General features: G+C 45.5%; 1 long non-coding RNA gene across 1 annotated transcript in view; it reads right to left on the reverse strand.

Moving 5' to 3' along the window:
- Positions 1 to 241: 241 nt before the first annotated feature.
- Positions 242 to 27,149, reverse strand: part of LOC149975928 (uncharacterized) — a 94,314-nt gene continuing 67,406 nt past the window's right edge. The window contains exons 3-4 of the long non-coding RNA XR_016487911.1: positions 4,831 to 4,931; positions 242 to 2,825 (exon numbers count right to left, since the gene is read on the reverse strand). This is a non-coding gene — a long non-coding RNA (uncharacterized LOC149975928). The remainder of the gene's footprint in view (positions 2,826 to 4,830; positions 4,932 to 27,149) is intronic.

The following is a 27,149-nucleotide window of genomic DNA, read 5'->3' on the forward strand; positions in this document are numbered from 1 at the left end:
TGTCAGAGAAAACAAGCCATGAGGTCAAAGGAATGTCCGTAGAGCTCCGACACAGGAATGTGCCTAGGCACAGCTCTGCGGAAGGGTACCAAAACATTTCTGCATCATTGAAGGTTCCCAAGAACACAGTGGCCTCCATCGTTCTTACAGTTTTTTGCGATTGCTTACACACTTGTTGCAGAATTTGACTCATTGTGTCAAAACTCTGCACACAAGCCGAATAAGACACAACACTTGGAGATAAACTTCTCACTTTTATGTCAATATGAAACTCTGCAATCCAAACCTAACAATCCTTTTCAAAATGGCAGGTTTGCAACAAAATGATACACACATGCACCATTTGAATTACTCTTTCAAAGCAGCAACACACACTGATGTACTTGACATTGCAAGTTTTTACAACAAAAAAACAAAGGAAATTTGAATTTCAGTACAGTAATAAATACAATATGTTACTGTAAACAAAAATCATTACAGTAAAATTACTGTGCAATGGTAAACAAAAAATAGTACTGTAAGGGATTGTAACGGATGGGGTGGATGGTTTATGGATCCTGCCTTCTGTTAGGGTCTGGCCACATCACCTCATCCACATCACAAGCAATGTCATCCCTATCTAGGCAATGAGGAAATATTGCCTCGTATCCAACCCTGGACTGACCCACCTCAATGTCATCCCTGGCTAGGCAATGGGGAAATATCGCCGTATCCAACCCTGGACTGACCCACCTCAATGTCGCCGCATGCCACTTCCATCGATTACAGAAGAAGAATATGGTGTAACTCAAAACACAGGACTACAATGTCTACATTTTCACACAGGGATGGGGTGGGGGTGGAGGGAGGGTTGGGTCAGACACATTCAGTCAAAACTACAAGCTGCAGGCAACGCCCCCGTAGACAACCCCCCCCCACCCCCAGAATGGGGCACCTGCTTTGTCTGAATGTATCTATGCAGTACCAATAGGACACAATGTACTGCCATTACTGTATTATAGTATAGTACAGTGACACTTACTTGCACAAAGGCATAGCAAAGATCTTTGACTTTAAATCTGTTCTTCTCAAATGGGACCCTGTACAGCTGCTTCATCGTAAGTTGGTGTTGACGCAAGATGTGGCAGAGTGTAGACATACTGCCACGGTTGATATTATGGAATGTTTGACCTAAGATGACTTGCTCTCGTATTTGATGTAGGCGGTTGTGTTGTTTGCCAACACTAGATTGACAATGGCCCGTTCCTGTTCATGGGTGAACAGACGTTGCCTTCCACCCTCAGGAGGCCGTCTGGCAGTTCTGTAGAAAATGCAAGAATATGATGTCATGTTAGGTTCTTCTTTACATACTGTACTGTCATACTGTACACAGTAACATCAAAACTGTCTTACATGTGTTTTACAGCACTATACCTATTTTATTTGTTCACTGAGACCTAATATTGTAGGACTACATTGTAATGTACTGTTATGCTGAATGATGTACAACAATTACATAGGTACAGTCTAGTGTAGAAAGTTGAAGACATACCCGTTCTCCAGTCTAAATGTCCATATTATAGATGCTACCATGTAGCAACTCAGGTTGGGCTGGACCCTCATCATCAGGCCATGATTTATGACATGGTCCATCAAAGTTGGCCTAAATATGTCTCCGTCTATTGCCTGGTCCCCTTCTTTGTTCTTGTCCTCGTCCTCCTCTCTCTCTTCCTCTTCCTCTCGCTCTCACTGCCTCCATGTTTGCAAAGTTCTCACAAAAGAGTTGAGCTGACCTGAGGTCTATTTGTAGTGCTAAGGCTCAGAATAGTTGGTGTTCAATTACTGCATGAGTGTTTTCATGTGTGTGTGTGTGTGTGTGTGGGTTTTGCCAATTTCAGGTATGTTTTGCATTTTGAATAGAAGTGTTTTCCCAATGATTCCAAGAGATTTCATTCTTGAACGAAGTGTCTAATGTAAGAAACAGTGTGCAGTGTTGCACACAGAACATGTGTTTGTACTTGTGGTGCCTTTGTTTAAGGCATGGTTACAAAAGTTTTTGATGCTTTTGTCTAAGCATTCACTTAGAGTGTGTAAGCAATCGTCAAAAACTGTTATTGGAAGAATTTTGGAACCACAAAGACTCTTCCAAGAGCTGGCCGCCTGGCCAAACTGAGCTCAGGGGGAGAAGGGGCTTGGTCAGGTCACTTAAGAACCCAATGGTCACTCTGACAGAGCTCCTCTGTGGAGACGAGAGAACCTTCCAGAAGGACAACCATCTCTGCAGCACTCCACCAATCAGGCCTTTATGGTAGAGTGGCCAGACGGAAGCTACTCCTCAGTAAAAGGCACATGACAGCCCACTTGGAGATTGCCGAAACGCACCTAAAGGACTCTCAGACCATTTGAAACAAGATGCTCTGATCTGATGAAACCAAGATTGAACTCTTTGGCCTGAATGCCAAGCGTCACATCTGGAGGAAATCTGGCACCATCCCTACGGTGAAGCATGGTGGTGGCAGCATCATGCCGGGGGGAGCAGGAACTGGGAGACTAGTCAGAATCGAGGGAAAGATGAACGAAGCAAAGTAAAGGGAGATCCTTGATGATAACCTGATCCAGAGTACTCAGGACCTCAGATTGGGTTAAAGCTTCACTTTCCAACAGGAAAACGACCATAAGCACTCGCAGGAGGCAAGACAACACTTGAGTGGCTTCAGGACAAGTCTCAATGTCCTTGACTGGCCCAGCCAGAGCCCGGTCATGAACCCGATCCAACATCTCTGGAGAGACTTGAAAATAGCTGTGTAGCGATGCTCCACATCGAACCGGACAGAGCTTGAGAAAATCTGCAGAGAAGAATGGGAGATATAAGTGTGCCAAGCCTGTAGCGTCATACCCAAGAAGACTCGAGGCTGTAATCGCTGCCAAAGGTGCTTCAACAAAGCACTGAGTAAAGGGTCTGAATTATCTAAATGTGATATAAGTTTTTTAATTTGAATAACTTTGCAAACATCTCTAAACACCCATTTTTGCTTTGTCATTATGACATATAGTGTAGATTGATGAGATTATTTTTTATTTCTTATTGATTTTACAATAAGGCAAAAAGTGATCTGAAAACTTTCTGAATGCACTGTATTTATCTGGACAAAGACATTGCTCGTCCTAATATTTGTATACTTCTTAATTCCATTATTTTCTGTTATATTTGTGTGTATTGTTCTGTATTGTTAGATATTACTGCACTGCTGGAGCAATGAACACAGGCATTTCCCTCCACCCTCAGTAACATCTGCTAAACATGTCTACGAGATCAATATAATTTGGTGTGTGTGTGTGTGCGTGGGTGCGGCGGAATGTAGCCTAGTGTTTAAGAGTGTTAGGCCAGTAACTGAAAGGTCGCTGGTTCAAATCCTAGAGCAGACTAGGGGAGAAAATATTCCAAAGTGCCCTTGAGCAAGCACTTCACCCTATTTGCTTTTATAAGTCGCTCTGGATGAGGCCGTCTGCTAAATTACTAAAGTGTGTGTGCGCCTTTCTCTCCTCTCTCTCCCGCTAGGTGGGCAGAAGGGAAAACCAGGTTGGGGAGGCTCTGTAGTGGTGTGTACAGCACGTTGTAGAGAGAAAGATTGTGTGTATGTGTTCGTGTGTGCACCTGCAGCAGAAGTTAGCGGCGTATCAACCTGTGGAAATGGGCTGACTGACTAGGGAGTCAATTAAAGAGCTGTCTCATGTAGACTCTTTCATACAGGAGTAGAGAAAGAGGAATGGGAGCAGGGGGGGTGCAGAGGAAGAGAGAAACAGTTTGGTGGAGGGAGAGCGATTACTCAAGCAGAGCAATGAGAGAGGAGTGAATGAAGAATGTGGGACGGTACGGATGTAAAGAAATGTTCCTAGAGATGAAGGGATAGATAGATGGATAAAGGGAGATGGAGGGGATAATGACAAAGCGAAAGGTAGAGGGAAACGAGAGTGAGAGGTGCAGAAAGGGTGTCAGAGAGAGTGGGAGATAGAAAGGGGGTACAGAGAGAGAGAGAAATAGAGAAAAGAGAAAAGACCTGGTAATGTTTATCTGGGCTATGAAATGCAATGCCGGTTTGTCAGATAGATATATGTCATCACACCACTAACTGTGGGGGGGGGGGGGGGCTTGTGGTTGTCCTGTGCAATTGACAGGTGAAGCCAAGCAGTCAAAAGCAATAGTGCTCTCCAGTAAGTAGGTTTGCATTAGCCTCTGCCTGGGATACGACCATCTATAATTAACTGGCTATGTGTTAATAATACATTAGCAGGCATTAATGTTTCACAGCTACATAGCGGTGGAGCGGCTCCAGACAAAGCTATCAGAACCAGCCTGACAAAACGATCGGGATGAATGGGAGAGAAAGGGAACAGAGGAAATTGAAAGGTTGAAGTAGAAAGAGTGGACGGAGGGAGAGAAAGAGGTTTCAGTTAGTCAAACTGCTAGTTTCTATTTGGAGAAGAGCAAAATAAGCAAAAAATGTCCCCAGCCATTTTCACCTTGGCTGCTGTAGGTTCATTCACCTCAGTTGATCTACAGACACATAGCCTATTAATTTTACAATTGTAATGTTATACCCCTGAAAGGGGGGAAATATGAGAAATGATTCACACTGAGACGTAGTATAAGCTTTTAGAACTGTACTGTTTATATTTTGATGGCATTTTATTGTAGGTCTACAGGGAAGATATGAACATCTCACACATGGCCTATTTTTTCCCCCCTAACTTGCTTGATAAGATTAGTACAGATTTTCTCAGAGGGGTGTAATGTACTGACATAAATGTCAACCCTGTGACACAAAAATATCAGCTATTGTGACATTTTACCTTTTTGCTGTTGTGTGTGTGTTTCACTTTGCAAGTTTCGAGAGCGTAGGTCAAGTGGTTGTGAGTTGTTTGTGGTGTGTCACACACAGAAGACACGTGAGCTGTTGGGAGAGAGATGTTGGGAGAGAGATGATCCAGAGAAGACAGCATCCACCATTAATGTGGTACATTAAGAAGTAATGAGCTGGGCCATCATTAGCTAATACAGTCAACTAACCCTTACTAACCCTAACCTTTGCCCTAACCCAAACCCCAACTGATAAAAGCAATGACTTGGCATGTTGTAAATGTGTGCATCATAAACGGAGCATGCTGCAATATAGATTTTCTACCTTGTGTGTTTTGGCTGGTCTTGAATATAAATCCCAACTGTATTGCGGCTTATCTCTCTCTTTCTACTGGCCAGACTAACTTACTACGGGGCTAGACTCAATCTACAGGAGGGTTCTTATCAATACCCTTACAGCTCTCAGGTCTTCATATTATTCACTAAAACTGAAATCAGTAGTCACATTTAGCTTAATTTAAATACATTCCACTGATATGTCTGATTTCAAGGCATTGCCTGGGGATTAGGGAGATTGTATCTCCACAGATTGAGTCTGGTTGGACTGATTGCATTCTGGTGTGGTCGTGTCTTCTCCTTAATGTTGCCTTGCATGTCATTACAAAGTGTCTGACCATCTAGCATTGGTAATGAGTGTATCCTGAAATGACCACCTCAGTTACAGTACCTGCTATCATATTCAATGTTACACATATAAACACACACATTCTCACAGACACATACACACACTTGCACACATACAGGCAGGCACCACAGGAACGCACGCACGCACACGCACACACACATGCACACACACACACACACACACACACAAATGAACTATGTGGGTAAGGATTATGTATGATAATGTGAACCATTATAATCTTGTTGAGTATTGCAGAATGACACACGAACACACACACACACACACACACACACACACACCTATATCTGTGGAAATGTGAGCAGTAGAGGCTCTACACACAGTATTGGATGAAATGCTCAGATGAGTGTGTATGTTAATGAGATCTGATTCTGTCATCGTAGAACCAGTGTGTAGTGCAACATGAATGAGAAAACTGAGAACCCCCCCATGAATCCCATGACACCACAATAGAATACAATACAATGACATACTACTTCACCAATCCCGACGGGCAATTCAGAGGGCAGCATAGGGAAAATAAGAGCACAACTCCAGACTACTCCCCTTATCACACTGCATACTAGAGAAACCATACTCTATGTAGGCATGCATATATGGCCATGAGACAAATACAGTGGCAATCTGGGATTAAAAATCAACAAAGCAGACACCCGGACACTGTCACGCCCTGATCTGTTTCACCTGTCCTTGTGATTGCCTCCAACCCCTCCAGGTGTCGCTGATTTTCCCCAGTGTACTAATCCCTGTTTCCTGTCTCCCTGTGCCAGTTCGTCTTGTATGTTTTTCCATTTTTTTCCAAGATGGGTCTGGAGAAATATTAAAATGATAGTTTTAACCATGTTTTGAAGCAATACAGTGCTTGTTTACGATTCAATTGTTTAGAAACAATTGATTACAACTAGCTTATATTTTGGGTTCTGATGGAGTAAGACAGTTGAACTCAACTTTATTGGGCATTTATTAGCAATATTCTTTAGACATTCTATAGCTGTATATGATTAATTCTACAACGGGTTGGTCAAAACAAGGATTGCTAAAAAAGCTGTTGATAAGAGCTAGGTCTATGGCACAAAAATACACTACTATTTACTGTTCTGTCTGAGAAATGCTTAGATCAGCTTTCCCAGCAGCCCAGCCAGGCAATTAATTAACTTTAAAAAGTATCTAGGCATTATTTCCTCTTGATTCCAGCCTGGCACTTGTTTTGCAGCAGCGGGGATTTGAACAAACTTTGCTGTTGGCCTCTCTGACCTTTGCCGGCCCATATATAAATCAATATGTCAGGACGAGACAGCTTTTCTGAGTCAGGGAAAAGGGATTAAATTGAGATTTTGTGTCACTGGCCTACACACAATACCCCTTAATGTCAAAGTGGAATTGTGTTTTTAAAAACGTTTACAAATGAATAAAAAGCCCATTTGTTGTGGCAAGCCTACAAAAGTTCAGGAGTAAAAATGTGCTTAACAAGTCATATAATAAGGTGCATGAACTCACTAGGTGTGCAATAATCATTATTTTTGTTGTTGTTTAATATATATACACTGCTCAAAAAATAAAGGGAACACTTAAACAACACAATGAAACTCCAAGTCAATCACACTTCTGTGAAATCAAACTGTCCACTTAGGAAGCAACACTGATTGACAATACATTTCACATGCTGTTGACAAATGGAATAGACAACAGGTGGAAATTATAGGCAATTAGCAAGACACCCCCAATAAAGGAGTGGTTCTGCAGGTGGTGACCACAGACCACTTCTCAGTTCCTATGCTTCCTGGCTGATGTTTTGGTCACTTTTGAATGCTGGCGGTGCTTTCACTCTAGTGGTAGCATGAGACGGAGTCTACAACCCACACAAGTGGCTCAGGTAGTGCAGCTCATCCAGGATGGCTCATCAATGCGAGCTGTGGCAACAAGGTTTGCTGTGTCTGTCTGCGTAGTGTCCAGAGCATGGAGGCGCTACCAGGAGACAGGCCAGTACATCAGGAGACATGGAGGAGGCCGTAGGAGGGCAGCAACCCAGCAGCAGGACCGCTACCTCCGCCTTTGTGCAAGGAGGAGCAGGAGGAGCAGAGCGAGAGCCCTGCAAAATGACCTCCAGCAGGCCACAAATGTGCATGTGTCTGCTCCATGAGGGTGGTATGAGGACCCGACGTCCACAGGTGGGGGTTGTGCTTACAGCCCAACACCGTGCAGGACGTTTGGCATTTGCCAGAGAACACCAATATTGGCAAATTCGCCACTGGCGCCCTGTGCTCTTCACAGATGAAAGCAGGTTCACACTGAGCACATGTGACAGACGTGACAGGGTCTGGAGACGCCGTGGAGAACGTTCTGCTGCCTGCAACATCCTCCAGCATGATTGGTTTGGCGGTGGGTCAGTCATGGTGTGGGGTGGCATTTCTTTGTGCTCGCCAGAGGTAGCCTGACTGCCATTAGGTACCGAGATGAGATCCTCAGACCCCTTGTGAGACCATATGCTGGTGCGGTTGGCCCTAGGTTCCTCCTAATGCAAGACAATGCTAGACCTCATGTGACTGGAGTGTGTCAGCAGTTCCTGCAAGAAGAAGGCATTGATGCTATGGACTGGTCCGCCCGTTCCCCAGACCTGAATCCAATTGAGCACATCTGGGACATAATGTCTCGCTCCATCCACCAACGCCACGTTGCACCACAGACTGTCCAGGAGTTGGCGGATGCTTTAGTCCAGGTCGGGGAGGAGATCCCTCAGGAGACCATCCGCCACCTCATCAGGAGCATGCCTTGGCGTTGTAGGGAGGTCATACAGGCACGTGGAGGCCACACACACTACTGAGCCTAATTTTGACTTGTTTTAAGGACATTCCATCAAAGTTGGATCAGCCTGTAGTGTGTTTTTCCACTTTAATTTTGAGTGTGACTCCAAATCCAGACCTCCATGGGTTGATAAATTTGATTTCCATTGATAATTTTTGTGTGATTTTGTTGTCAGCACATTCAACTATGTAAAGAAAAAAGTATTTAATAAGAATATTTCATTCATTCAGATCTAGGATGTGTTATTTTAGTGTTCCCTTTATTTTTTTGAGCAGTGTATATGAACTCAGCAAAAAATGAAATGTCTTTTTTTCAAGATAATCCGTAAAAATCCAAATAACTTCACAGATCTTCATTGTAAAGGGGTTAAACACTGTTTCCCATGCTATGTTCAATGAACCATAAACAATTAATGAACATGCACCTGTGGAGCGGTCGTTAACTTTTTATGGCTGCAGGGGCAGTATTGAGTAGCTTGGATGAAAGGTGCCCATATCAAACGGCCTGCACCTCAGTCATAGTTGCTAATATTTGCATATTATTATTAGTATTGGATAAAAAACACTCTGAAGTTTATAAAACTGTTTGAATTATGTCTGTGAGTATTACAGAACTCATATAGCAGGAAAAAACCTGAGAAGTTCCACTTCCTGTTTTTTCAGATTCTGTTCAACCAAGGTCCAGATTTTCAACCAAGGTCTCGTTGAAATTACAGCGAGATATGGATGAGTTTTCACTTCCTACGCCTTCCACTAGATGTCAGCAGTCAATAGAACTTTGTCTGATGACTCTAATGTGAAGGGGGGTCGATTGACACAGGAAATAGTCACCACAGCCATGAGTGGACCATGCTTTCACCAGGCGCATTCACAGATGAAGGACCTGCGTTCCATCGCTCATCTGAAGTCATTCTAATTCTCCGGTTGGAACGTTATTCAAGACCTGTTGGATCGGAGGTTGATGGCTAGGGCCATTCCCCCAAGAAATGTCCGGGAACGTGCAGGTGCCTTGGTGAAAGAGTGGGGTAACATCTCACAGCAATAATTGGCAAATCTGGTGCAGTCCATGAGGAGCAGATGCACTGCAGTACTCAATGCAGCTGGTGGCCACACCAGATACTGACTGTTACCTTTGATTTTGACCCCCCCTTTGTTGAGGGACACATTATTCAATTTTTGTTAGTCACATGTCTGTGGAACTTGTTCAGCTTATGTCTCAGTTGTTGAATCTTGTTATGTTCATACAAATATTTACACGTGTTAAGTTTGCTGAAAATAAATGCAGTTGACAGTGACAGGACATTTCTTTATTTGCTGATTTTTTTACTCTTTTTTCTCCCCAATTTTTGTGGTATCCAATTGGTAGTTACAGTCCTGTCCCATCGTTGCAACTCCCATACAGACTCGGGAGAGGCGAAGGTCAAGAGTCGTGTGTCCTCTGAAACATAACCCAGTCAAGCCGCACTGCTTCTTGACACAATGCCCGCTTTACCCGGAAGCCAGCCACACCAATGTGTCAGAGGAAACACTGTACACCTGGCGACCGTGTCAGCGTGCATTGAGCTCGGCCCATCACAGGAGTCGCTCGTGTGCGATGGGACAAAAACATTCCTGCCGGCTAAACCCTCACTTAACAAATTGTGCACTGGCCCATGCATCTCCCGGTCGTGGCCGGCTGCGACAGAGCCTGGACCACTGCGCCACTCAGGAGGCCCCGCAGTAATCGTGTTTAACCTCTATTGGGTAAGTGGCAGTATTTTCAACTGTTAATGAAAAGCGTGCCCAAATTAAACTGCCTGCTAATAGCCCAGGAGCTAGGATATGCATATAATTAGTAGATCTGGATTGAATACACTCTAAAGTTTCCAAAACTGTTAAAATAATGTCTGAGTATAACAGAACTGATATGGCAGGCAAAAACCGGAGGAAAATCCAACCAGGAAGTACGATTATTTTGAAAGGCTGTTTTTCCAATGAAAGCCTATCCACCATACAAAGACTTAGGACCCAGTTCATGATCTCTATGGCTTCCTCTACATGTGGCCAGTATTTAGCCATTGTTTCAGGCTTTTACTCTGAAAAATGAGGGAGATACAGCACTTTCAATGAGTGGACAGTGGACATTTCCAGACATGAGCCAAGCATGTGATCGGGAGTACACCTTTCTTGTTTCTCCTTTTCTATTGACGAAGCTTTTGTCCGGTTTAAATATTATTTATTATTTATGACAAAAAGAACCTGAGGATTGATTTTAAACATCGTTTCACATGTTTCTATGAACTTTTATTGTATTTAAAAAAAACTTTTCGTCTGGATGTTGTGAGCGCGCATTGTTCTTTTGGATTACTGATCTAAACGCACAAACAAAACGGAGGTTTTTGGACATAATTGAACAAAACAAACATTTATTGTCTAACATGGAGACCTGGGAGTGCCACCAGATGAAGATCATCAAAGATAAGTGATTCATTTTAACGCTATTTCTGACTTTTGTGAGCCCTCTCCTTGGCTGGAAAATGGCTGTATGGTTTTCTGTGGCTAGGTGCTGACCTAACATAATCGCATGGTGTGATTTTGCCATAAAAGCCTTTTTGAAATTGGACACTGTGTTTGGATTTACAAGAAGTTTGTCTTTAAAATGGTGTATAATACTTTTATGTTTGAGGAATTTTAATTATGGGATTTCTGTTGTTTTGAATTTGGCGCCCTGCAATTTCACTTGCTGTTGTCGAGGTGGGACGCAACCATCTCACTGGTGCCAGACAGGTTAACATGATTTTTGAATGACTGCCTCATCTCTGTACCCCACACATGCAATTATCTATAAGATCCCTCAGTCGAGCAGTGCCCTTCAAACACAGATTCAAGCACAAAGACTAGGGAGGTTTTCCAATGCCTCGCAAAAAAGGGCACCTATTGGTAGATGTGTAAAAATAAAAAAGCTGACATTGAATATCCCTTTAAGCATGGTGATGTTATTAATTACACTTTGGATGGTGTATTAATACACCCAGTCACTACAAAGATACAGTCATCCTTCCTAACTCAGTTGCATGAGAGGAAGGAAACCGCTCAGGGATTTCAGCCATTAAACTCTGGTAAGATAGGAGAAAACTGAGGATGTATCAACAACATTGTAGTTACTTCACAATACTAACTTAAATGAAAGTTAAAAGAGCAAAGTCTTTACAGAATAAAATATTCAAAAACATGTCCTGATTACAAAGCATTTTGTTTCAGGTAAATCCAATACAACACATGACTGAATACCACTCTTCATATTCTCAAGCATGGTGGCTGCATCATGTTATGGGTACAGTATGTTTGTCATCGGCAAGGACTAGGGAGTTTTTTTGAAAAAAATAAATGGAATAGAGCTAAGCACAGGCAAAATCATAGAAGAAAACCTGTTTCTGTCTGCTTTACAACAGACACTGGTAGACAAATTCACCTTTCAGCAGGACAATAACCTAAAACACCAAATGCCAAATATACACAGGAGTTGCTTACCAACACGACAGTGAATGTTCCTGAGTGGCCTAGTTACAGTTTTGACTTAAATTGTCTTGAAGATCTATCACAAGACTTGAAAATGGCTGTCTAGCGAAAAACTTGAAGAATGTTTTAGATAACAATGTACACATATTGCACAATCCAGGTGTGCAAAACTCTTAGAGACTTACCCAGAAAAAAAAACATGTTTTCACTTTGTTTTCACTTTGTCATTGTAGTGTATTGTGTGTAGATGGGTAAGAACTTTTTTATTTTTTATTTAACTACGCAAGTCAGTTAAGAACAAATTCTTATTTACAATGACGGCCTAGGAATAGTGGCTCAATGCTCTAACCACTAGGCTACCTAAAAAAATAATTTACTCTGTTTTGATTTCAGGCTGTAACAAAACTGGCGACCCGTGGGCCAGATCTGGATGGTTTCTGAATGTAAACTGGCCCTTTGATACAATCTGAATATTAATAAAAGAGCCAATGTTCAGTGGCAATATGACAAGTATTATGGTGGTTGTCTATTGTGTGGTTTCTAGTGGGTTTTCTAGAGGCTTTATGGCATGTTGATCATTTCTTCCATCATATACATTTGTCTGTAGTGTTTGAACGGTTCAAGCAAAAAACATATTATCACCCCATTTCTGAAAGCTATGACTCTAAGGAACACGTATGTGCCTTCTGTTTCCCTCTCTAAAACTCACCTAATGACTGAGGGAAATTCATTCAAAGCATACTTCCTTCAGACTGGAATTTGACTTTACCTGATTTGACATATCTTTGTGTTATTTATTGAGAGGCTTAGTTATTTTATGATTCTAAAATGTGGAAAATGTCCGGCTCCCCTGCAATTAACCTTTTTAACATCTGGCCCCCTTAGGAACATAGTTGAAAAGCCCTGCTGTTACACAACAAAATGTGGAATAAGTCAAGGGGTATGAATACTTTCTGTGTCTGTCACTGTACAGACACATGTCAATAGAAAAACAAAACAAAATGCAGCTGATTTGCTGCCTTTCCAGCTTCAGTTTGAAGTGACTGTGTTAGTTGTGTAGTTGGCTAGCTAGTAAGGGAGAAGAGCCTGCAAAGCAACCATCTTTGTTTGGCATAGTAACGTGACAGTAGGACGAACCTCAATGGAAACAACCAGTCGGCTTGGATGGCAATGATGCCAATCGAATGAACAACCAGTCGGCTTGGCTGGCGGCAACCCTAAATTTGTGTCGGAAATATATTCTTGTGGATGGATGAAATGGTATCATATGCATAGCTGCGGGAAGTAGGGGTGCTGAGGGTAATGTAGCGACCCCTGATAAAAAATAAATAACAGTAAATGGCATCCTTTGCAGGCTCCTCTCACAGAACTATTGAACTAGGCCTTTTTTACTCCTGTATGTGCAGAGGAAATTAGTTATCGGCAGATTGGATAAAACCACTCCTCAGCACCCCCCCTCACCCTCTACCATCGGCAAAATGTTCCACAAAACGTTATCACAAGCCCTCTCGTGTACAATTGCTTTATTTAAAATGTCAAAAAATGGATGTACCAATCCCAGATTGCCCAATGCAGCCAGTTTTATCTCAATATCAAATGATTTCTGGGTAACAATTGAGTACCTTCCAGTTGTTTTTTTTCAAGCAAGAATTTTGCTAGAACTCTCTGGGAGTAGTCTGGGTGAGGGGCCTAATTGGAAGAGCCTAATGGGAGGGATCTGTACCCTGAAAACTATCTGTTATTGGTAGAGGTTTGAAATACTCTCTTATTGGTCTATTAAGTGATTTACTGCCTGGTGATGTCGCCAGGCAGGCCAAAACTACATCCCACCAAAACAGGCTGAAATTTCAGGTGTTTTTTTCAAACAGCTCTTACACTAAAACGGCATTATCATCATTTTCACAGCTTGACAGTCTTTTTCCAACCTCATAGTGTGGAGATAAATATAAAATACAGGAAATCACATTTTTGACTGTACTGGTACTTTAATGTTATTAACTGTAGAGAGACACAGGCTGCGTTCCAGGTTGTCTTTATACCGCATTGCTATATCTTATGAATGTTGTTTCTCAGATGTGGTTCCTGTTTGCACCCCAAACCGCAAGCCCCCAACTACTTACATTTATTTTCTAAGGTAAATGGATGAGAACACATCCTCATTTACAACCAAAAAGGGAAGTTTTTTATTGCCTTGTTACCTATCCACATCGCTCTGGCCAAACGCCACACCCACGAACGTTTCTTCTCCATGATGTGTCTTGATTTGCTTCCTCCCCGACGACGTCTCGAATGCAAAAACATTCAAACCACTCTGATTGGTCCCAGAAACCAATGGGTTGAACCAGAGCTGGTCTACACGAACCATGAATCACATCATTTTGATGTCAACACAAACAACTTCTAGAATGGTAGGTACGGAGAGAATGATAAATGAGCTGAATTCAATTCAGGATGACTCATCAGGCAAAGTATTTTAGTATAGAGGAGGTGGATCTAAGCAGCCAAATTGCAGGCCTGGGGATGATGCCACATGGTGATATGAGGGACTATCACACACCCAGGAGGGCAGTAAAGCAGACACAACTGCTGCAAAGCTTCTTTCTCCCCTTCGGTCCTGGATGGAGCTGCTAATGTCTTCTGTCTGTGTGATGAAGAGAGCAGTGAGATGTAGACACACCTGCTCTGTTTACTGAGAGTCTCCAGGAAAACACTGCAACCTTCTCAAGGTCTGATCCTGCATATGTCACTGGTGTCTGTTAGGCTTTGTATTTTTGCTATCTGATCACGTGAAGAGTGCAGAGTCTAGTCAAAGTGCCGAGTATGTGTGTGTGCACGAGTGTGCCTGTGTGTAGATGATCAAAAGCCCACTCCCATTGCTCTCCACCTCTCCTTTACCTTCACCTTTCCATCTCTCCACCTCCTCCCCCCTTCATCCTAGCTTAAAATGGTAACCCCCCCCTCCACACACACACACACACGCGCGTGGGAAAGCGTTAATTCCAATAATAAACATGTCCCTAGTAGAAAGCTGCTGAGTGTACTGTTACTATTAAAGTCGTAGGCCATTGGAGAGGAGTATTTTCCTGATCCCCTCTCTCTGTTTACCCTGGGTTAGCTAGACAGCAACAGACAGACACAGGATGAGGTTACCATCCCACCAAACACACACAAAAGGCATGCACACGCACACTGAAAGATATACAGACACACACATACTCCTTCATAAATATGCTGAATGGGTATTTTCTCAGCTGGTTGACGGAGCCGTGATTGAATCACTCTACTGGGTGCTGTTCCATCACAACAGAATTCATTAATATGGATTGGGGTTGCTCAGCCATGACGTACAGAAAGCACTCACACACACACACAGACATGAACACACAGTATGGCCAGAGTGCTGTTAATTTGACTGTTTCATTTAAAAGAGAATTCTTTCATGTAGGGCATGGGGTGACTTAAGTAGTGGTTACACAGTTCTTACCAGACAGATACAACATTTAGGCCTAAAACAAGATTATTTCTATAACCCCAAAACTGGGGTAAAGAATCTTCCTGTTCTCGACCCCAAATCTGATGGCAATGCTTTTCAGTTAATGATACGCTGTCTCTCGTGCTTCTTACTCACTCCTTTCTTGTTCATTTACCTTCACTTGACTGAAAAGTTAAAACCACACACACAAATACGCACACACAGACACACACACGTTTCTGACACCCTACATCTGATGTCCAGATCACTCAAACACCTACTCAACTGTTACCTGGGAAAAATATACAGTTAATTTGGAAACTATTCAGACCCCTTGACTTTTTCCCCATTTTATAACGTTACAGCCTTATTCTAAAATTCATTCAATCGTTTCCCCCCCTCAATCTTCACACAATACCCCATAATGACAAAGCAAAAACAGGTTCTTAGATTTTTTATCAAATTTATTACAATAAAAAAACTGAAGCACCTTTGGCAGCAATACAGCCTCAAGTCTTCTTGGGTATGATGCTACAAGCTTGGAACACCTGCATTTGGGGAGTTTCTCCCATTTTTCTCTGCAGATCCTCTCAAGCTCTGCCAGTTTGGCTGTGGAGCGTCGCTGCACGGTTATTTTCAGGTCTCTCCAGAGATGTTCAAGTCAGGCCAAATAGTTCAACCTTGGTTTCATCAGACCAGAGAATCTTGTTTCTCATGGTCAGAGCCCTTTATGTGCATTTTGGTCCAAGCGGACAGTCATGTACCTTTTACTGAGGAGTGGCTTCCATCTGGCCACTCTAGCATAAAGGCCTGATTGGTGGAGTACTGCAGAGATGGTTGTCCTTCTGGAAGGTTCTCCCATCGCCTCTCCCTCTGTACCCTCTCTTACACTACCCAACAACCTTACATAACCTCTGTTCCTCACCCAACCCCTGTCACCACTAAAAGCCTTGCAATTTAACCTCCTTCCATATCCCCCCTCTCCACAAACACACACGCACACACAAACTACGACACACACAAACCATCCCGACGATGTCTCAAATGCGAAAACATTCAAACCCCTCTGATTGGTCCCAGAAACCAATGGGTTGGACCAGAGCTGGCTTACAAGAACCATGAATCACATCATTTTGACATCAACACAAACAACTTCTAGAATGGTAGGTAGGGAGAGAATGATAAAGGAGCTGAATTAAATTCAGGATGACTCATCAGACAAAGTATTTTAGTATAGAGGAGATGGATCTAAGCAGCCAAATTGCAGGCCTTGGGATGATGAGGTGCCCATGGTGATATGAGGGACTTTCACACACCCAGGAGGGCAGTAAAGCAGACATAACTGCTGCAAATGTAGCCTTTACTTTAAAGCCCCCCACACACACACAAACCACATGAGCACACGGTAATTCAATCATACCTATCCAATCTCTGCTATGCACCATTTTATATCCGCGTGATATGTTTGTGCTTTAATGTTTGTCCTCTGTGTGTGTGTCCATGAATCATTCAAACAGCGTTCAGACGCCACTCATTCATGGTGAAAAGGACAATTTGTTGACTGCGCACGTGCGCACGCACACATTGTCAACTGCGTCTCTGTATCACGTAAAACTCACCAAGCAGTACATATGATCCTCCCCTTCTCCCCCTCATGTATTACACTGTATCTGCATACTATAATACACATTCATACTGTACACATAAGCAATGTGCCCCCATCCCTATATCACCAACCTTTCCTCATCCCCTGTAGCACACCCTACCATACTGTAGATCATATGGATCTGTGTCTTTTCTTTTGCCCCCCCACCCATCCATCCATCCACCCACCATCCCTGCCTCATCCACCAGCCCTCCCTTCCCCTTCCCGATCCAACAGGTTTTGGGTTGAGTGGATGTGTCGCTGCTATCAGCCCGTTCCGTTTTTATGGCCAGTAATTAAATATCTACATGGTAGCCGTCCATGGACACACGTGGCATTCATACACTAAAACACACACACACTCTCTCTCTCTCGCTATGCCATCTGAGCCCAAAATAAGTATCAGGTTCCTATTTATATCTGGAGGCAGGTGTGCGTTTGAGAAAGGGAGGGGTGGGAGGTGGAAAAAGGTAGGGTAAATTAGTTTGTGTGTGTGTGTGTTTGTGGAGAGGGGGGATATGGAAGGAGGTTAAATTGCAAGGCTTTTAATGGTGACAGGGGTTGGGTGAGGAACAGAGGTTGTGTAAGGTTGTTGGGTAGTGTAAGAGAGGGTATAGAGGGAGAGGCGACAGAGGTACTGTATATTTGTGTGAGGGGTGTGTGGGGTAGGGTTTGAGTAACCGGAAAGGTGTACTACGTCGCCCCTGGAGCAAATTTGAGTTAAGTGCCTTGCTCAAGGGCCACATAGATACATTTTTCAACCTTGTCGACTCGGGTATTCAAACCAGCGAACTTTCAATTACTGGCCCAACGCTTTAACCGCCAGGCTACCTGCCCCCCAATAAGATGAGTTTGTAGTGCAAGGACCTCCGTGGGCACTCCCCTATATGCATAAACATATATATATATATATATATATATATATATATATATATATATATACACACACCCGGGCCTCCCGCGTGGCATAGAGGTCTAAGGCACTGCATCACAGTGCTAGAGGCGTCACTAAAGATCCGGGTTTGATCCCGGGCTGCGTTGCAGCCTGCTGTGACCGGGAGACCCATGAGGCGGTGCACAATTGGCCCAGCGTCGGCCGGGTTAGGGAAGGGTTTGCTGGCCGGGTTGTCCTTGTCCCATCGTGCTCTAGCGACTCCTGTGGCAGGCAGGGCGCATGCACGCTGACACGGTTGCCAGTTGGATGGTGTTTCCTCCAACACATTGGTTTGGCTGGTTTCCAGGTTAAGCGAGCAGTGTGTCAATGCGCAGTGCGGTTTGGCAGGGTCGTGTTTCGGACGACGCATGGCTCTCGACCTCTGCCTCTACCAAGTCAGTACGGGAGTTGTAGTGATGGGACAAGACTGTAACTACCAATTGGATATCACTAAAAAGGAGTAAAAAGTACATTTTTATATAACAATATAAAAAATGAACACCCATTCCGAACGGACTCGAGGACAACTAGACCCATTCCGTATAAACCTGGTTGGATCCAGATCCGGTCTGATATGATCCAAGTGAGGACAGCAGCAGAAAAGTCATATTTTGAGCTACTTTATTAACCAGAGCTTAATTAAAAAGCGTGAGATGGGGGAGAGAGAGGCACGGCTCTAGCACACGGGGGACGGACCATACTGTGACCGAGTGACACAGGGAGCAGGGAAGGAGAGATGAGAGACAGCATCCAACCAAGCCGACTTGCGCTATAGTAGACTAATAGCTGCCATAGCTAGGGCATTTATTATCAAATATGATTACGTAGTACCTGTCTTGCCTGCAGTGGTGGAAAAAGTACAGTGCCTTGCGAAAGTATTCGGCCCCCTTGAACTTTGCGACCTTTTGCCACATTTCAGGCTTCAAACATAAAGATATAAAACTGTATTTTTTTGTGAAGAATCAACAACAAGTGGGACACAATCATGAAGTGGAACGACATTTATTGGATATTTCAAACTTTTTTAACAAATCAAAAACTGAAAAATTGGGCGTGCAAAATTATTCAGCCCCCTTACGTTAATACTTTGTAGCGCCACCTTTTGCTGCGATTACAGCTGTAAGTCGCTTGGGGTATGTCTCTATCAGTTTTGCACATTGAGAGACTGACATTTTTTCCCATTCCTCCTTGCAAAACAGCTCGAGCTCAGTGAGGTTGGATGGAGAGCATTTGTGAACAGCAGTTTTCAGTTCTTTCCACAGATTCTCGATTGCATTCAGGTCTGGACTTTGACTTGGCCATTCTAACACCTGGATATGTTTATTTTTGAACCATTCCATTGTAGATTTTGCTTTATGTTTTGGATCATTGTCTTGTTGGAAGACAAATCTCCGTCCCAGTCTCAGGTCTTTTGCAGACTCCATCAGGTTTTCTTCCAGAATGGTCCTGTATTTGGCTCCATCCATCTTCCCATCAATTTTAACCATCTTCCCTGTCCCTGCTGAAGAAAAGCAGGCCCAAACCATGATGCTGTCACCACCATGTTTGACAGTGGGGATGGTGTGTTCAGCTGTGTTGCTTTTACGCCAAACATAACGTTTTGCATTGTTGCCAAAAAGTTCAATTTTGGTTTCATCTGACCAGAGCACCTTCTTCCACATGTTTGGTGTGTCTCCCAGGTGGCTTGTGGCAAACTTTAAAAAACACTTTTTATGGATATCTTTAAGAAATGGCTTTCTTCTTGCCACTCTTCCATAAAGGCCAGATTCGTGCAATATACGACTGATTGTTGTCCTATGGACAGAGTCTCCCACCTCAGCTGTAGATCTCTGCAGTTCATCCAGAGTGATCATGGGCCTCTTGGCTGCATCTCTGATCAGTCTTCTCCTTGTATGAGCTGAAAGTTTAGAGGGACGGCCAGGTCTTGGTAGATTTGCAGTGGTCTGATACTCCTTCCATTTCAATATTATCGCTTGCACAGTGCTCCTTGGGATGTTTAAAGCTTGGGAAATCTTTTTGTATCCAAATCCGGCTTTAAACTTCTTCACAACAGTATTTGAGTTTGCTGCAATGAAAGTAAAGGGGCTGAATAATTTTGCACGCCCAATTTTTCAGTTTTTGATTTGTTAAAAAAGTTTGAAATATCCAATAAATGTCGTTCCACTTCATGATTGTGTCCCACTTGTTGTTGATTCTTCACAAAAAAATACAGTTTTATATCTTTATGTTTGAAGCCTGAAATGTGGCAAAAGGTTGCAAAGTTCAAGTGGGCCGAATACTTTCGCAAGGCACTGTAGCGCTTTTCTACATAGGTACTCAAAGCACTTTACATAGTAGGGGGAAAATCAAACCTCATCCACCACCAATGTGTGGTCTAAAAATAATATGTAGTCATGCTTTGTGGCATTTCAAAGGTTTTGTAACGGTTTTCCGTATAAGAAGGAGAGTCGGACCAAAATGCGGCGTGTCTATTGCAATCCATGTTTAATGAAGTAACACACTAAACACAAACACTATCAAAACAATAAACTTAACGAAAACCGAAACAGCCTATACTTGTGTAACCTAACACAGAACAATGACATCAGGACACTAAGGACAATCACCCACGACAAACTCAAAGAATATGGCTGCCTAAATATGGTTCCCAATCAGAGACAACGATAAACACCTGCCTCTGATTGAGAACCACTTCAGACAGCCATAGACTTAGCTAGAACACCCCACTAGCTACAATCCCCATACATACACACCACATACACAAACCCATGCCACACCCTGGCCTGACCAAATAAATAAAGATAAACACAAAATACTTTGACCAGGGTGTGACAGAACCCCCCCCCCCTAAGGTGCGGACTCCCGAACGCACCTCAAAACAATAGGGAGGGTCCGGGTGGGCGTCTGTCCATGGTGGCGGCTCCGGCGCGGGACGTGGACCCCACTCAATCAATGTCTTAGTCCCTTCTCCTCGCGTCCCTGGATAGTCCACCCTCGCCGCCGACCATGGCCTAGTAGTCCTCACCCAGAACCCCACTGGACTGAGGAGCAGATCGGGACTGAGGGGCAGCTCGGGACTGAGGCAGCTCGGGACTGAGGGGAAGCTCAGGAGTGAGAGGAAGCTCAGGAGTGAGAGGAAGCTCAGGCAGGTTGATGAATCTACCAGATCCTGGCTGGCTGGTGGTTTCGGCAGATCCTGGCTGACTGGCAGATCCTGGCTGACTGGCAGACCCTGGCTGACTGGCAGATCCTGGTCGACTGGCAGATCTGGAAGAGTCTGGTCGACTGGCAGATCTGGAAGAGTCTGGTCGACTGGCAGATCTGGAAGAGTCTGGTCGACTGGCAGATCTGGAAGAGTCTGGTCGACTGGCAGATCTGGAAGAGTCTGGTCGACTGGCAGATCTGGAAGAGTCTGGTCGACTGGCAGATCTGGAAGAGTCTGGTCGACTGGCAGATCTGGAAGAGTCTGGTCGACTGGCAGATCTGGAAGAGTCTGGTCGACTGGCAGATCTGGAAGAGTCTGGTCGACTGGCAGCTCTGGCTGCTCCATGCTGACTGGCTGCTCCATGATGACTGGCAGCTCTGGCTGCTCCATGCTGACTGGCTGCTCCATGCTGACTGGCTGCTCCATGCTGACTGGCTGCTCTGGCTGCTCCATGCTGACTGGCTGCTCCATGCTGACTGGCTGCTCCATGCTGACTGGCGGCCCTGGCTGCTCCATGCTGACTGGCGGCCCTGGCTGCTCCACGCTGACTGGCGGCCCTGGCTGCTCCACACTGACTGGCGGCCCTGGCTGCTCCACACTGACTGGCGGCCCTGGCTGCTCCATGCTAACTGGCAGCTCTGGCGGCTCCTTGCAGACTGGCAGCTCTGGCGGCTCCTTGCAGACTGGCAGCTTTGGCGGCATCCTGCAGACAGGCAGCTCTGGCGGCTCCTTGCAGACTGGCAGCTCTTGCAGACTGGCAGCTCTATGCAGACTGGCAGCTCCTTGCAGACTGGCAGCTCCTTGCAGACTGGCAGCTCCTTGCAGACTGACAGCTCCTTGCTAACTGGCAGCTCTATGCTAACTGGCAGCTCTATGCTAACTGGCAGCTCTATGCTAACTGGCATCTCTATGCTAACTGGCAGCTCTATGCTAACTGGCAGTTCTGAACAGGCGGGAGACTCCGGCAGCGCTGTAGAGAAGGAAGGCTCTAACAGCGCTAAACAGGCGGGAGACTCCGACAGCGCTGGAGAGGAGGAGGGCTCCGACAGCGCTGGACAGGCGAGGCACACTGTAGGCCTGATGCGTGGTGCTGGCACTGGTGGTACTGGGCCGAGGACACGCACAGGAAGCCTGGTGCGGGGAGCTGCTACCGGAGGGCTGGGGTGTGGAGGTGGCACAGGATGGGTTAGACCGTGAAGGCGTACTGGAGATCTTGAGAGCGGTGCTGGCACAGGACGTGCAAGGCTAGGGAGGTGCACAGGAGGCCTGGTACGTGAGACTGGCACTATCTTCACCAGCCGACTAACACGCACCTCAGGACGAGTATGGAGCGCTGACCCAGGTGCCATCAAATCCCCGACACGCTCCGTCGGGCGAATTCCATGTTTAAAACACCAACACAGCAACTCCCTCATTTCTCTCTCCTCCAATTTCCCCATTAACTCCTTCACAGTCTCTGTTTCGCTCACCTCCAACACCGGCTCTGGTTCTGGTCTCCTCCTTGGCTCCTCACGATAAACAGGGAGAGTTGGCTCAGGTCTGGCTCCTGACTCTGCCACACTCTCCCTGAGCCCCCCCCCAAGAAATTTTTGGGGCTGACTATGGGGCCTCCGTCCGCGCCGCCTTGCTTGCTTCGCAAACTCCATTCTCCTATATCCTTCCGCGCACTGCTCCATCGAATCCCAGGCGGGCTCCGGCACTCTCCCTGGGTCGACCGCCCACCTGTCTATCTCCTCCCAAGAAGTATAGTCCATACTGTACTCCACTTTGGGCTGTTCCTGCCTGTTGACACGCTGCTTGGTCCCTTTGTGGTGGGTGATTCTGTAACGGTTTTCCGTATAAGAAGGAGAGTCGGACCAAAATGCGGCGTGTCTATTGCAATCCATGTTTAATGAAGTAACACACTAAACACAAACACTATCAAAACAATAAACTTAACGAAAACCGAAACAGCCTATACTTGTGTAACCTAACACAGAACAATGACATCAGGACACTAAGGACAATCACCCACGACAAACTCAAAGAATATGGCTGCCTAAATATGGTTCCCAATCAGAGACAACGATAAACACCTGCCTCTGATTGAGAACCACTTCAGACAGCCATAGACTTAGCTAGAACACCCCACTAGCTACAATCCCCATACATACACACCACATACACAAACCCATGCCACACCCTGGCCTGACCAAATAAATAAAGATAAACACAAAATACTTTGACCAGGGTGTGACAGAACCCCCCCCCCCCTAAGGTGCGGACTCCCGAACGCACCTCAAAACAATAGGGAGGGTCCGGGTGGGCGTCTGTCCATGGTGGCGGCTCCGGCGCGGGACGTGGACCCCACTCAATCAATGTCTTAGTCCCTTCTCCTCGCGTCCCTGGATAGTCCACCCTCGCCGCCGACCATGGCCTAGTAGTCCTCACCCAGAACCCCACTGGACTGAGGAGCAGATCGGGACTGAGGGGCAGCTCGGGACTGAGGCAGCTCGGGACTGAGGGGAAGCTCAGGAGTGAGAGGAAGCTCAGGAGTGAGAGGAAGCTCAGGCAGGTTGATGAATCTACCAGATCCTGGCTGGCTGGTGGTTTCGGCAGATCCTGGCTGACTGGCAGATCCTGGCTGACTGGCAGACCCTGGCTGACTGGCAGATCCTGGTCGACTGGCAGATCTGGAAGAGTCTGGTCGACTGGCAGATCTGGAAGAGTCTGGTCGACTGGCAGATCTGGAAGAGTCTGGTCGACTGGCAGATCTGGAAGAGTCTGGTCGACTGGCAGATCTGGAAGAGTCTGGTCGACTGGCAGATCTGGAAGAGTCTGGTCGACTGGCAGATCTGGAAGAGTCTGGTCGACTGGCAGATCTGGAAGAGTCTGGTCGACTGGCAGCTCTGGCTGCTCCATGCTGACTGGCTGCTCCATGATGACTGGCAGCTCTGGCTGCTCCATGCTGACTGGCTGCTCCATGCTGACTGGCTGCTCCATGCTGACTGGCTGCTCTGGCTGCTCCATGCTGACTGGCTGCTCCATGCTGACTGGCTGCTCCATGCTGACTGGCGGCCCTGGCTGCTCCATGCTGACTGGCGGCCCTGGCTGCTCCACGCTGACTGGCGGCCCTGGCTGCTCCACACTGACTGGCGGCCCTGGCTGCTCCACACTGACTGGCGGCCCTGGCTGCTCCATGCTAACTGGCAGCTCTGGCGGCTCCTTGCAGACTGGCAGCTCTGGCGGCTCCTTGCAGACTGGCAGCTTTGGCGGCATCCTGCAGACAGGCAGCTCTGGCGGCTCCTTGCAGACTGGCAGCTCCTTGCAGACTGGCAGCTCTATGCAGACTGGCAGCTCCTTGCAGACTGGCAGCTCCTTGCAGACTGGCAGCTCCTTGCAGACTGACAGCTCCTTGCTAACTGGCAGCTCTATGCTAACTGGCAGCTCTATGCTAACTGGCAGCTCTATGCTAACTGGCATCTCTATGCTAACTGGCAGCTCTATGCTAACTGGCAGTTCTGAACAGGCGGGAGACTCCGGCAGCGCTGTAGAGAAGGAAGGCTCTAACAGCGCTAAACAGGCGGGAGACTCCGACAGCGCTGGAGAGGAGGAGGGCTCCGACAGCGCTGGACAGGCGAGGCACACTGTAGGCCTGATGCGTGGTGCTGGCACTGGTGGTACTGGGCCGAGGACACGCACAGGAAGCCTGGTGCGGGGAGCTGCTACCGGAGGGCTGTGGTGTGGAGGTGGCACAGGATGGGTTAGACCGTGAAGGCGTACTGGAGATCTTGAGAGCGGTGCTGGCACAGGACGTGCAAGGCTAGGGAGGTGCACAGGAGGCCTGGTACGTGAGACTGGCACTATCTTCACCAGCCGACTAACACGCACCTCAGGACGAGTATGGAGCGCTGACCCAGGTGCCATCAAATCCCCGACACGCTCCGTCGGGCGAATTCCATGTTTAAAACACCAACACAGCAACTCCCTCATTTCTCTCTCCTCCAATTTCCCCATTAACTCCTTCACAGTCTCTGTTTCGCTCACCTCCAACACCGGCTCTGGTTCTGGTCTCCTCCTTGGCTCCTCACGATAAACAGGGAGAGTTGGCTCAGGTCTGGCTCCTGACTCTGCCACACTCTCCCTGAGCCCCCCCCCAATAAATTTTTGGGGCTGACTATGGGGCCTCCGTCCGCGCCGCCTTGCTTGCTTCGCAAACTCCATTCTCCTATATCCTTCCGCGCACTGCTCCATCGAATCCCAGGCGGGCTCCGGCACTCTCCCTGGGTCGACCGCCCACCTGTCTATCTCCTCCCAAGAAGTATAGTCCATACTGTACTCCACTTTGGGCTGTTCCTGCCTGTTGACACGCTGCTTGGTCCCTTTGTGGTGGGTGATTCTGTAACGGTTTTCCGTATAAGAAGGAGAGTCGGACCAAAATGCGGCGTGTCTATTGCAATCCATGTTTAATGAAGTAACACACTAAACACAAACACTATCAAAACAATAAACTTAACGAAAACCGAAACAGCCTATACTTGTGTAACCTAACACAGAACAATGACATCAGGACACTAAGGACAATCACCCACGACAAACTCAAAGAATATGGCTGCCTAAATATGGTTCCCAATCAGAGACAACGATAAACACCTGCCTCTGATTGAGAACCACTTCAGACAGCCATAGACTTAGCTAGAACACCCCACTAGCTACAATCCCCATACATACACACCACATACACAAACCCATGCCACACCCTGGCCTGACCAAATAAATAAAGATAAACACAAAATACTTTGACCAGGGTGTGACAGGTTTATATTATACCGATCACACTATACCTTTTTGTGGGTGTAGATATGGTTGTCCTTGTTCAATAGAGACATTGGACATCTTTCAGCAATGTTCCTATCGACGGATTCATTGCTAAATATACAAGCAGACACATTTGTTTTCAGACTCTGAAAGACTACAACTTGTGTTTGCTATGGCCCCCATCTCTCCCCCAAGGTGGGTTTGTCTGAAAAGGAGACAGAAAATAACAACAATCATTTGGGCAAAAAGGAAAGAACTGACCAGACGCAATGACTTTAAGTGATTCCCCTCATTAACGTGTATTTGACGATGGAGCATCAATTAGATATATAAAAGGTGACATTCAACCATATATGTTTCAACCAGAATATAACGAAGAGGATTCAGAACTAAGAGTTGGATTTAGCTAACTTTAGAAGCTCAGCTACAGCCGATGCCAGCACCAAGAGGGCAGATAACAAAAACAGTGCCTAAGTAAGTTATTTTTCCTGCAAGCTACCTAACTAGCTAGATAACTTTATCAACTGAAACCCATATTGTGTATTGCTGACTAACATACTACCACAAAAATAGTTTTCTAACTTAGCTAGGTAGCTATCTAACCAGATAAGTTAGCTAGCTAAACAACACCCTGTTGCCATATATATGAGAAAAAAATATAAGAAATCAAATAATTGTTCTGTTTGCTAACTTAGCTAGCTATGTGGAAGTATCTATAGCATAACACCATCATTCTAACTGGAGAAATGTAGGCTACATCTGTCCTAGCGCTAACTGAGGAAAGATTGACACTACACAAGAGGTCATATTTTTTAACTCTCGGCTGACAAACTACAATATGACTTTACTCAATATAATTGAGTAAAACACTTTCTAGAAATCGAAAGTAATCCGAGGATGATTCGTTTCAGTGCGCAGCCATTCTTTTTTCCTCACAGAAACCAAAGGTAATAGAGAAGACAAGATGAGTTTGGTTTGTTTATAGTATGCAGGTTGAAGGGGTGTGTCGTCTACCATCATTCACATCCCACCATTCACTTGCTGAATTTCTCAAAAAATGAGTGAACCCTTACTCACCTCATTTTGTTATAGCATCTTTGGTCCAACAGAAGATTACGTGAAACCCAGAATGCATTGTATGTCAACAAACATGGCTCCACACACAGCTGGAATTAGCTTAGCTCATCATAATAAGTACAACCTTCAAAAAAGCATTTTTGCACACACTATGTGCCCATTTCAATCTGTGCAAGAATC

This window comes from Oncorhynchus mykiss, chromosome 17, assembly GCF_057628025.1.
Source record: "Oncorhynchus mykiss isolate SJ-2025 chromosome 17, ASM5762802v1, whole genome shotgun sequence".
Classification (NCBI taxonomy): domain Eukaryota; kingdom Metazoa; phylum Chordata; class Actinopteri; order Salmoniformes; family Salmonidae; genus Oncorhynchus; species Oncorhynchus mykiss.